Source organism: Bubalus kerabau, chromosome 10 (genome assembly GCF_029407905.1).
Source record: "Bubalus kerabau isolate K-KA32 ecotype Philippines breed swamp buffalo chromosome 10, PCC_UOA_SB_1v2, whole genome shotgun sequence".
NCBI lineage: Eukaryota > Metazoa > Chordata > Mammalia > Artiodactyla > Bovidae > Bubalus > Bubalus kerabau.
This window is the reverse complement of record NC_073633.1, coordinates 30,092,380-30,102,317: the sequence shown is the minus strand read 5'-3', so window position 1 is coordinate 30,102,317 and position 9,938 is coordinate 30,092,380. Positions and strand designations below refer to the sequence as shown.

The following is a 9,938-nucleotide window of genomic DNA, read 5'->3' as shown; positions in this document are numbered from 1 at the left end:
ATGACCATGTAACCTGACATATTATCTTTATCACTGTATTGAGGCCTCTGATCCTTTTGAAATGTGTCAAATTCAGTGACCAAGCAAACACTCAGTCCGTTAGTGAAAAGAGGGACTTTTGTTGACCGGGATTCTAAATTCTTGACATATTCACAATGTTCCCACAGCAGAGGAGCAGAAAACAGAGAAATGTGTGGCTCTCACTGTAACTTGCAATGAATGAAACTCACCGAGAGAAATTCGTCCTGGCATTCTGGAGGTCTCTGAACCTCACTGTCCTTTATCCCTCTCGAATGATTCTGTGGGACTGACAGGTACAGATGAAGGTTTTGCAGAGCCGGAGCCTTCTGTGATTTCAGAGGCTCTCCTTAAGAAAAAGAAAATGAAATTGCCGAATCAAGTTTCTTGGGCCCAGGACACTGGGCCCTGAAATAAGGGGCCCTGAAATTAAGGGATCCTGAAATACATGCTGAATTTGCTTCATAAATTTTACCCTTCTCTTTAAGATCAAAGCATTATAACCATCTTATTTTGTCCTGATATTGGTAGGTTAGAACCCCCAGGACTCTTTCTGTCCCAGCACTTGATCTGTAATTAATACGAGTATTTTCAGCTCTATCACTTTTTAAATAACAGCTTTATAAAGATAATTCACATATCATCACCTTCACGCTTTTAACTGTACAATTGAGTGGTTTTTAGCATGTTCACAGAGTTGTGCAGTCATCAGTACTATCTGATTCCAGAACACCACCCCAGGAAGAAACTTTGTACCCATTAGCAGTCACTCCCGTTTCCCGTTACTCCCAGACACTGGCATCCACTCCTCTGTTCTCTGTCTCTATGGATTTGACGGTTCTGGGCGTTTCCTAGAGATAGAATCAGATCGCATATGACTGTTTGTACCGTCTTCTTTCAACTAGCGGAATCTCTCCATGGTGTGTCTCTATATCAGTTCTTCACTACTCCTTATGGTCACTTAACTCTCCGTATCCATTCTTCACTTGAAGAATGATTGTTTTGGAAACATTTGGTTATTTCCACTTTTTAGCTCTTATAAATAATGCTGGTATGAGCATTCATGTGCAGGAGCTCTATTGCTCTAAATGGATCTACTTTTAGTTAGAGGTTTGACTTTTTGTGTTTTCATATTTGTTTCATTTCATTTTGCTTTATTTGGTATCAACATTTCCTTATGGATGTAAAATGAGTAAGTACAAGAGAAAATGCTCTTTAAAATTATGATTTACTGCTTACATGAGATATAATCATTCCAAGCTATCCCTGCATTCATTCGGGACAACTTTTTGAGCACCTACTCATATATGCCAGTCACATGAATAAGTGCTGAGAATATAGTATACATGACTGAGTCTCCTGCTTTAGGATTGTATTGCTTTAAGACACCACATGTGTCTTAAAATAATGTTTCTTTCACAAATCATTTTATTCACTCACTGAGCTCTGTTTGTCCCCAGTATGTGACATTGACAGGTTTATGGGCAATGGGCTAAGCTTTTAAATCCCTCTCCACCTCTCAGGTAGATACTAGGAAACTTCCAATTTACATATGACAAAATTGAGGTGTAGAGATGTTTAGTAACTTAATCAAGGTTACATAACCAGTGAGGAGCAGAGCTTGGGTAGGATGTCAATCATTCTGATGCATGACTAATATTCATAAAAGCTAATGGATAGAACCACCATGAAATCTGTTTCTTTTTTGTTAAATACCATTGCCTTCTTAGAATTTTACACTTTTTGAAATTTTCATTTGATGAAAAATAAGTTAATGCAGTAAAGAAAACTGTGCCTTACTCAATGGGCAATCACAGGAGTCTGTATATGTTCCTGAACACTGAAGCCAAAAAATTGCAGTCATCATCTTTTATGTCTTTGAACATAACGTTGCTCAGATTCTCTGTGATTGAATAACCTGCTTATTCAGGGCTTATAGCTGAGCTTCAGTAGCCATATTAAAGAGGATATACATTACAGGTCTTTGCCATGGCAATGAGGACTATATTTTTCAAATAAGAAAAAAACCCCTTCGTGTGGCAATTATGTCTCCTCACTGGGACTGTAAGACAGCATTTTCTGTTCTGCTACACTGTATATCTTATTAAAGCCAATCCTTTTTTTAGACAATTAGTAAATATGGGTCTGGGCTTCCCCCGGGGCTCAGTGGTAAAGAATCCACCACCAATGCAGAAGATCTTCTTCAGGATGAGTTCAATCCCTGGGTCGAGCAGATCCCCTGGAGAAGGATATAGCAACCCACCCCAGTATTCTTGTCTTGGAAATCCCATGGACAGAGGAGCCTGGTGGGTTACAGTTCACGGGGTTGCAAAGAGTCGGGCTCAAGGTAGTGACTAAACAGCAACAAATACAGGCATGATGAGGAAGTTTCATTGATTTTTCTAATCACATTAGTAATTTGTGCCAAAACAGAAACTTTCAAAGGCAATTTTCTCTCAATACAAAAGCCTAAAATCTAGTGTTTGCTTTAGTGGCTTCACGAATTTCTAGGGCTTTCAAGTGAAAGCTACCTGATAAAGCTGAGAGGGAGGGTAAAAAGAATGCTGGTCCATCTTCCTCTCTAACATTAAGCAGATTGATCTATCAAGAATTCTCCAGGTCAGAATACTGGAGTGGGTAGTCATTCCCTTCTCCAGGGGACCTTCTCAACCCAGGGATCAAACCCAGGTCTTCTACATTGCAGGTGGATTCTTTACCAGCTGAGCCACCAGGGAAACCCTTTTGAAGAACAATAACATTTAAAATGTTGATGACCTTGGTCTTACATGTTCTCATGGACCTATGTCTAGAGCAGTGAGACACAACTCCCAATATTTAAGATGGCAAAGAGTTTTAAGACTATGATGCAGGGAACAGACGTCAATGGAGATTGAACTCTGCTGGCATTTCTAACAAGATTTCTATTGCTTTTGATAATGCTTTGGCTCTGGATTTGTGTATTTTTAGGGTTTTTCCCTATCCCAATTTCTACCACAATTAATGGGTGTGGTTGGAAAAGTTGAGGGTGATTTAGAAATATATGTATTGAGTTTTAACAGGAGTTCTTGTATTTAGGCACTGGCTAAAATTTTCTGAATTTACTTTTGTTTACACACATACACACATGTAAATCGTGATCACATACACATGTATTTCTCCCCTTGCTGCTATCTAACAGTGTCATACACTTGACAGATTTTGTGACGCAGAGGCAAGATATGAAATCGTTCATAGACAATTTCACAGGTAACTTTTACCAGATTCCATAGGAGGCAGGAACAGAGATTGGAGCGAAAAATTCTGCCTTTCTGTTAGAGTCGAAACCCCATTGTTACTTTTGATTCTCTGATCCAAAGGAGAATGAACTGAACGTGATTCAGTTTTACCACTGCTTATTTCTAGTCTGATAGTGTTCTGATTTGACAAACTGATGTGCAGAAGTCTAGCATTTCCCTCCTGTGAAGGAAGCGTGTGACACGACACAGACAAACTGCCCTCCAGCTGCTGACTCAGTTTCCTGCGTGGGGCAGAAGCATCACACAGCCCAGGAGCTCTGCCTGGACCTCTCGAGCACAGGGTGCAGAATTCAGATCTGGATCTGAAATGGAGCAGAGGCCGCGTCACTGTAAGGAGGAGCTGCCCATATGCTGGTCGCCAGCGCGCCGAGGGCAGGCGGAGCCTTGTCTGTCTTGGTGAGGGTGGCCACACACAGGACTCATGCCCCTCTCTCAGTGCCAAGGCTGTGGGGAGGGGCAGACCACTGTTACTTGATGCATCTTGAAAGGGAGGGGTAATGGGCAATGGAATCGGGGCATTAGGTCCCAAGCCACTTCATCCCCCATACCATCATGGTTGTAAGTAAAGGCTCTTTCCTGCAGGATCCAGCATGACCCAGAAGGTAACTCAAACCCAGTCTGCAATTTCTGTGGTGGAGAAGGAGGCCACAACCTTGGACTGTGTATATGAAGCTGGTAGTTATGGTTATTATTTAAAAACCAGACATCACATTGAAAACTGGATTTCTAGCTTCTCTATAAAAATATCTAAGAACACAACATCCTCTGGGGTAGAGGTCAAAAGTCGTGTTTGATTGCATAATGCCTTTGATATAGACTCATTTTATGTTTAAAATCTATGCAGATTTACGATTCACAACATGAATAGCCCCAAAATAAAATTTTAAATTATTAGTCCTAATATAGAAGCTGATCCACAAAGCAAACAAATCTGAATTAACATCTCATGGAAATAGACCTGTTTTTTTCCCTGTGATTTTTATCATCACAGCATGGATCCCAGCGTGAGAAATTTCAGTATAGTTTATTCATTAATTCTTAGTTTTCTGGTAAGCATTGGGGAAACATTAGTTGGCAAGACAGATGTGATGTCTGCTTTGATGGAGCTCTTGTTCCAGGGGGCTGTAGTGGTATCCAGTACAGGAACGTAGGCAGAAAGGACATTTGATATCATCCTTAATAAAATGAAGAATTGAAATTAGCTGGATTCAAACCCTGTCATCTGCATCACAGCATGACTTTTGAGGTGTTCCTTAGCCTCTTTTGGCATCAGTTTCTTCATATGTAAAATGGCAATAATAGAACCTACTTCATGGACTTAAGAATCAAAATCATCTATATATCTCTATCTGTTTAAAATCATTATAAAATTAAATTATATATAAACACACCTGCCTGTGTGTTTTATAGAAATAAAATTTTAAGCACAGGTACATATTATGGCATCTTGATACAGCAGGGATCACAATGATGACCATTATTAATATAAAAGGCAGAGTTTGTTTCAGTACCTACATCAGATTTTCATTCATGTCATTTCTTTTTATAAGAACACAAAGTTTCTCCTTATTTTTCAAGAAAGGAACCAAAGCTCAGTGAAAAGCCAGGGCCATTTTGCGCTGTTAGGAATGCTGCCTACAGGGGTTGGTAGCCCTGCGGTCAGTGTTCCCATTCTCAGCAGCCCCTCCAGACAAGTCCCCGGTCCTGACAGAGAAGAGCAGGTGACTTATGCTCAACATAAAAGTGCCCTTCTCAGGGCCAGGCAGGGCCACCTTAGTTCCCCTGACTATATAACTGAAGGTGTATTTTATCATATTTGTTGACAGATCAATGGGAAAATGCTCTAAGACATGATCAATATTCACTGCAGCCTTCAAACTGATTTGGTTTCAGCTTTCACACAGTTAAACATTCAGCAAAGTTCCACATGTCAAGATAAAAGATAATGAAGAAATGGCATTTTTCACCTAAAAAAAAAATACTGCTATTGCATAACTTGTGAGATACAAAATCTCTGTGTAAGTTAAGGAGATATTTTTTCCTGTTATTGTTTTAAGAGTATATAAACACTTTTTCAATATATCTGAAACTTGACTGATTGATGAATTAATTTTCCCTGAGATGATGTGATCACTGGCAAAGCGGATATTCTCATCCTGTACCCAGTTTGAAGGCAGACTGCCATTGGAGTGGACTGAGTTTTTCACGTGCTCCAAGAAACTAGGAGAAAGTATCACCCCCTCCCAAAGCAGGAACATCTCCCCACTCCTCTGCTCGTGAGCAGGAATGTGGAGCCACTTGGGTCAGTGCTCTGCATCTCTGCTACAATTGGGCCCATTGCACAGAGTTTACCCTCTGCATCTCTGCAGGCTGAACTCTTGTCTGCAAATTCAGGACCAGACTTTCTGTAAGGACAGTGGGGAGACACAGAAGGAGAAAAGAGATATATGTTTTATTTCTGGGCAATCTAGGAGATGTGGCATAAACACTGAATCATTGTCATTTAAAAATTTATAGGCACAACTATAAAAATGCAGAATTTAATAGTTATAATGGTTTTAATATTCCTGGAGGATGTAGTCCCCATCCTTATTTAACAGGGGGGATGTCTGAACAGCCACCTGGAGGTAAACACAGATTTCCTCCAAACAACCTAGAGTCCTGCACACTGGGTGTTGGACACCTAAGCACTGGGGCTTCAACATCTTGATAGACAGGGCATAGGAAGGGAGAGGGAAATGAAAAAACAAAACTAAATCTGAACAGTGAAAGCAAAGTATCCAAGCAGGTTTTATTCCCCTGGTAGTAACTGTGTCAGCTCTCTACTTCTGGTCTGATCCCTCATTCCACATCTCTGGGTCCAGGCTATCGGGACTACATACAGGGCAGAGGAATTTTTTTTTTTTTTTTTAACCTGCTCCTCAGTCAACTGAAAGCAGTTTGAGATAGGAATCATGTCTGGTTTAGGTTTCCATGTTGTAGACAACTCTGTAAGTTTCCAGAATGAATGCTGGAGCCTAGGGATTCCTGAACATGCACAACAGTTTAAGAGAACCTCGGTGATCTGCTGAGTCAGAGAGTCCTGCCAGCATGAGAACTTGACTCAAGACCCTAATTTTAGGGGGAACTTTGGTCCAGGGGATAGGACTCTGTGCTTCCAATGGCGGGGGCCTGAGTTTGATCCTTGATCAGGGAACTAGATCTCACAAGCCGAAATTAAGACCCGGCACAGCCAAAAACAAAAACAAACAGAACAGCCCAGCAAACAGCTGTGCATTAAAAAAAACACGCTAATTTTAGAGAAACAGGTCATTTTGACTGTTGAGAAATTCTATGTCCATTAACAGGCATCATTTGAAGAAGATTGCTCTTGTGTTCAACTGACGTGGTCATTGCCATTTAGAAACATTTATTTTTAATTGGAAGACAATTGGAAAGCTACAGGTAAAAGGATGATACTAGAACCCTTCCCAACGCCGAACACAAAATAAACTCAAAATGGATTAACGACTTAAATGAAGGCCAGAATCCATAAAAGTCTTAGAGGAAAACATACATACATCACATACATATCTCTTTGACATACATCACAGCACGATCCTCTTTGACCCGCCTCCTAGAGTATTGGAAATGAAAACAAAAATAAACAAAGCGGACTTAATTCAACTAGAAGTCACAGCATTGTTCCTGGGTTGACAGCACTGCCCTGAGAGCCCGTGTCAGGCCACCTCCCAGCTGCCTGCAGCCGCAGCGTTGCCATGCCTTAGAATGGTGTATGTCAGCAAAGAACAATGTTTTCACTTCTTACCATAATACAGTCTTACTTTGCATAAGAAAATCCAACCCTAGAGAAAACAAGCTATGAAATGACCACATTAAATCTTCTTCTGGGTTCACTTCACTGGCACAAATAATTCCACAGGAAACCAGACCAATGGGCTGACAGACATTGTACAAACAGTTCTTTCCACAGAGATTCCTGAATCCTTAATAAAACAAACAAACAGAAGACGGATGAGTACCATGTACACGTGCATCTAAACTTGACATTCTAAAAAATACTTAGTTGAGTTAAAACAACTATGTGACAAGAAGTGAAATGATAGTGATTGTGTTTCAAGAACCAAGGTCCCTAATTAAGCTCACCTGTCCCTCAGGAGGCTAAAGGTGTAAGGTTGCTGTCATCCAAGGATGGTCCAACTCCCCCACACTCTGCCCCCCTGCCGGGGTCCAGCCCCAGCAGGATCCAGGGGCAACCTCAGGATGACGGCTTTGGCGATAAGGATAGCAAAGGGAGAGCAGGGCTTGATCTTCCTTGATTAACACAGAAAGCCAATAAAGCTCCTGTGTTCCAAGGAGTCATCCTGAAAGAAGAACAGAGAGAGAAAAGGAGGGAAAAGGAAAAAAAGAACGACATGGGGAGACCAAGCTTCGGTGAGCGAGGCCCATAACTTTAACTTTATTTTCAAAAGGAACTTTTATACCTTGACTTGTACACAGAGGGAAATGAAAGATGCAAAGTCATACAGAATCAGCCCAAACATTGCATCTGTTTTGTCTTTATCAAAACCAGGATTTTTTCTGCATACCTTTCCCATAAACAATGTTGTGTACATTATCTTCTGGCCTTGAAGGCCTGTGGACATTTTATGACCCTTTTTTGATAAAGGCTGCTCAACCATAAAACTCGTTTTCCCTTAAAGTGTTTCTTCTTTATTTCTCCCAGCCTCTGCTGCTGCTGCTGCTAAGTCGCTTCAGTCATGTCCGACTCTGTGCGACCCCATAGACGGCAGCCCACCAGGCTCTGCCGTCCCTGGGATTCTTCAGGCAAGAACACTGGAGTGGGTTGCCATTTCCATCTCCAATGCATGAAAGTGAAAAGTGAAAAGTGAAGTTGCTCAGTCGTGTCCGACCCTCAGCAACCGCATGGACTGCAGCCTTCCAGGCTCCTCCGTCCATGGGATTTTCCAGGCAAGAGTACTGGAGTGGAGTGCCATTGCCTTCTCCCAGCCTCAGAAAGTACTAAACAGAGTTACATTCTCACGGAGCAAAGGTGCAATGGGTCACAACAAAGAAAGAACCAATTAGCTCAAAGGTCTGATGTGGTTAATTCCAAGGCTGCTACTTGTTTTTCTTACATTCCAACTACGTTAACTAATGCATGCCCAGGTGCACAATGGATAAGCGATATGGGCACTTGGCAACAAGCATTGGCCCAATAATGAAGCCCTTTACCAGTACTATCTATTCTAATAATTTTTCATCCCTTAAAGGACTCTATGCTCATTAAGACTTTTAGAATGTTTTGGCTTCCCGTGCCTTTCAAGGTTGGGGAGTTGTGAACAATCATGTGTGTTAATTGCAAGAGTATGGATAAACCTGTTAGGCAAGTTAGAATGCCAACAGAGGGGTTAAAATAGAAATATTCCTTTCATGCCCAGGAGATTTATAAACTAAAGCCCTAAGTTGACTTTTTCCAGAGAAAGGTGGTCAGGAATAGCCCCCTGTTAATGTCAGAAGAGTTGGTGAAAGGCACGAAATAGTAAGACAGACAGATTCTGGTTTTGGGGTAGATGCACGAGCAGATTCAGGGGGTCCCTTGAGCCATGATCAAGGGACCTTGCTTGTCATGGCTCTTCCATATGACCTTGTCATGGGTGGGATCTCCGATGGTGGCTCCGGGCACCCCCCCAACCCCTGCCTTGTGCTTCTCTCTCTCTCTCTCTTTTTATGTCTTCTCTCTCTCTCTCTCTCTTTTTCTGTCAACATTCCTCCTCTCCTGTACAGAAGTCCACAATTTTTAGGTATTTCAGGATCTCTGTTTTCCTATTCTGTCTCAATCCCACAATGACATAGCTGCACTGTTTTTGGTAAATCCCTCATGCACTGGTGCCTAGAAGCTGCCTCCATGAGGTAAGCTGGGCAATGTTAGTGCTCATCTCATCTGTTTTCCTTATCTCTGTGTTACCTGATGTTCAAGGTCCAAAAATAGTTTTCCAATTGGAAGATCAACTCTACTGTTATCAGTGAAAAACAAGTCACATATTTTATTTTTATTGTGTTTTACAAATATGTCATTCCATGATAAATCAGGATAATAACCTTATCACTTAACTGCACATTGACACCTGCCTTAGATAAAATTTTCACCACAGCATGTTGACAGAGTCAACATGAATATAACTACTTCAAAGAAATGACTTGAGGAGAGAAGGAAACACTTTCCGTACAGAGGGATCCTTCTCTGTCACATGGGAATCCTGGAGGCATATGCAAGGAAGAAACCTCTGACTATTCCATCTGGAAATTGTAACTGGGGTTTCTTGTGAAGCTAGAGATACCTACACCATGCAAAAAATTATGGAAGTAATAATAGAATGTTTCCCTAAGCATGCTTATGTTTAAGACTCCCTTCTTAGGGTCCTGTCCCATTCTCCTGTATGTATCCCACAAGCTATTGTCAGGAGGAATAGGTCAGACCTCTCTGTGGTGCAGTTTTCACGATCACCACCAGAGGGCGGGGCTTCCTTCAGATGCGATTCCTCATTGTATTCAGGAGCTGGTTTCACTTGCCTGCTTTGTAGCCACAAGAAAGAATATTGCTGCAGTACAGAAAGGGGCTCT

At 41.4% G+C, this 9,938-nt stretch overlaps 1 long non-coding RNA gene across 1 annotated transcript; it reads right to left on the bottom strand.

Moving 5' to 3' along the window:
* Nucleotides 1-233: 233 nt before the first annotated feature.
* Nucleotides 234-7,389, bottom strand: LOC129620477 (uncharacterized). The gene is made up of 3 exons (XR_008698548.1): nucleotides 6,875-7,389; nucleotides 775-869; nucleotides 234-367 (listed from the first exon to the last, which is right to left on the bottom strand). It is a non-coding gene; the product is annotated as an uncharacterized LOC129620477 (long non-coding RNA).
* Nucleotides 7,390-9,938: the final 2,549 nt, after the last annotated feature.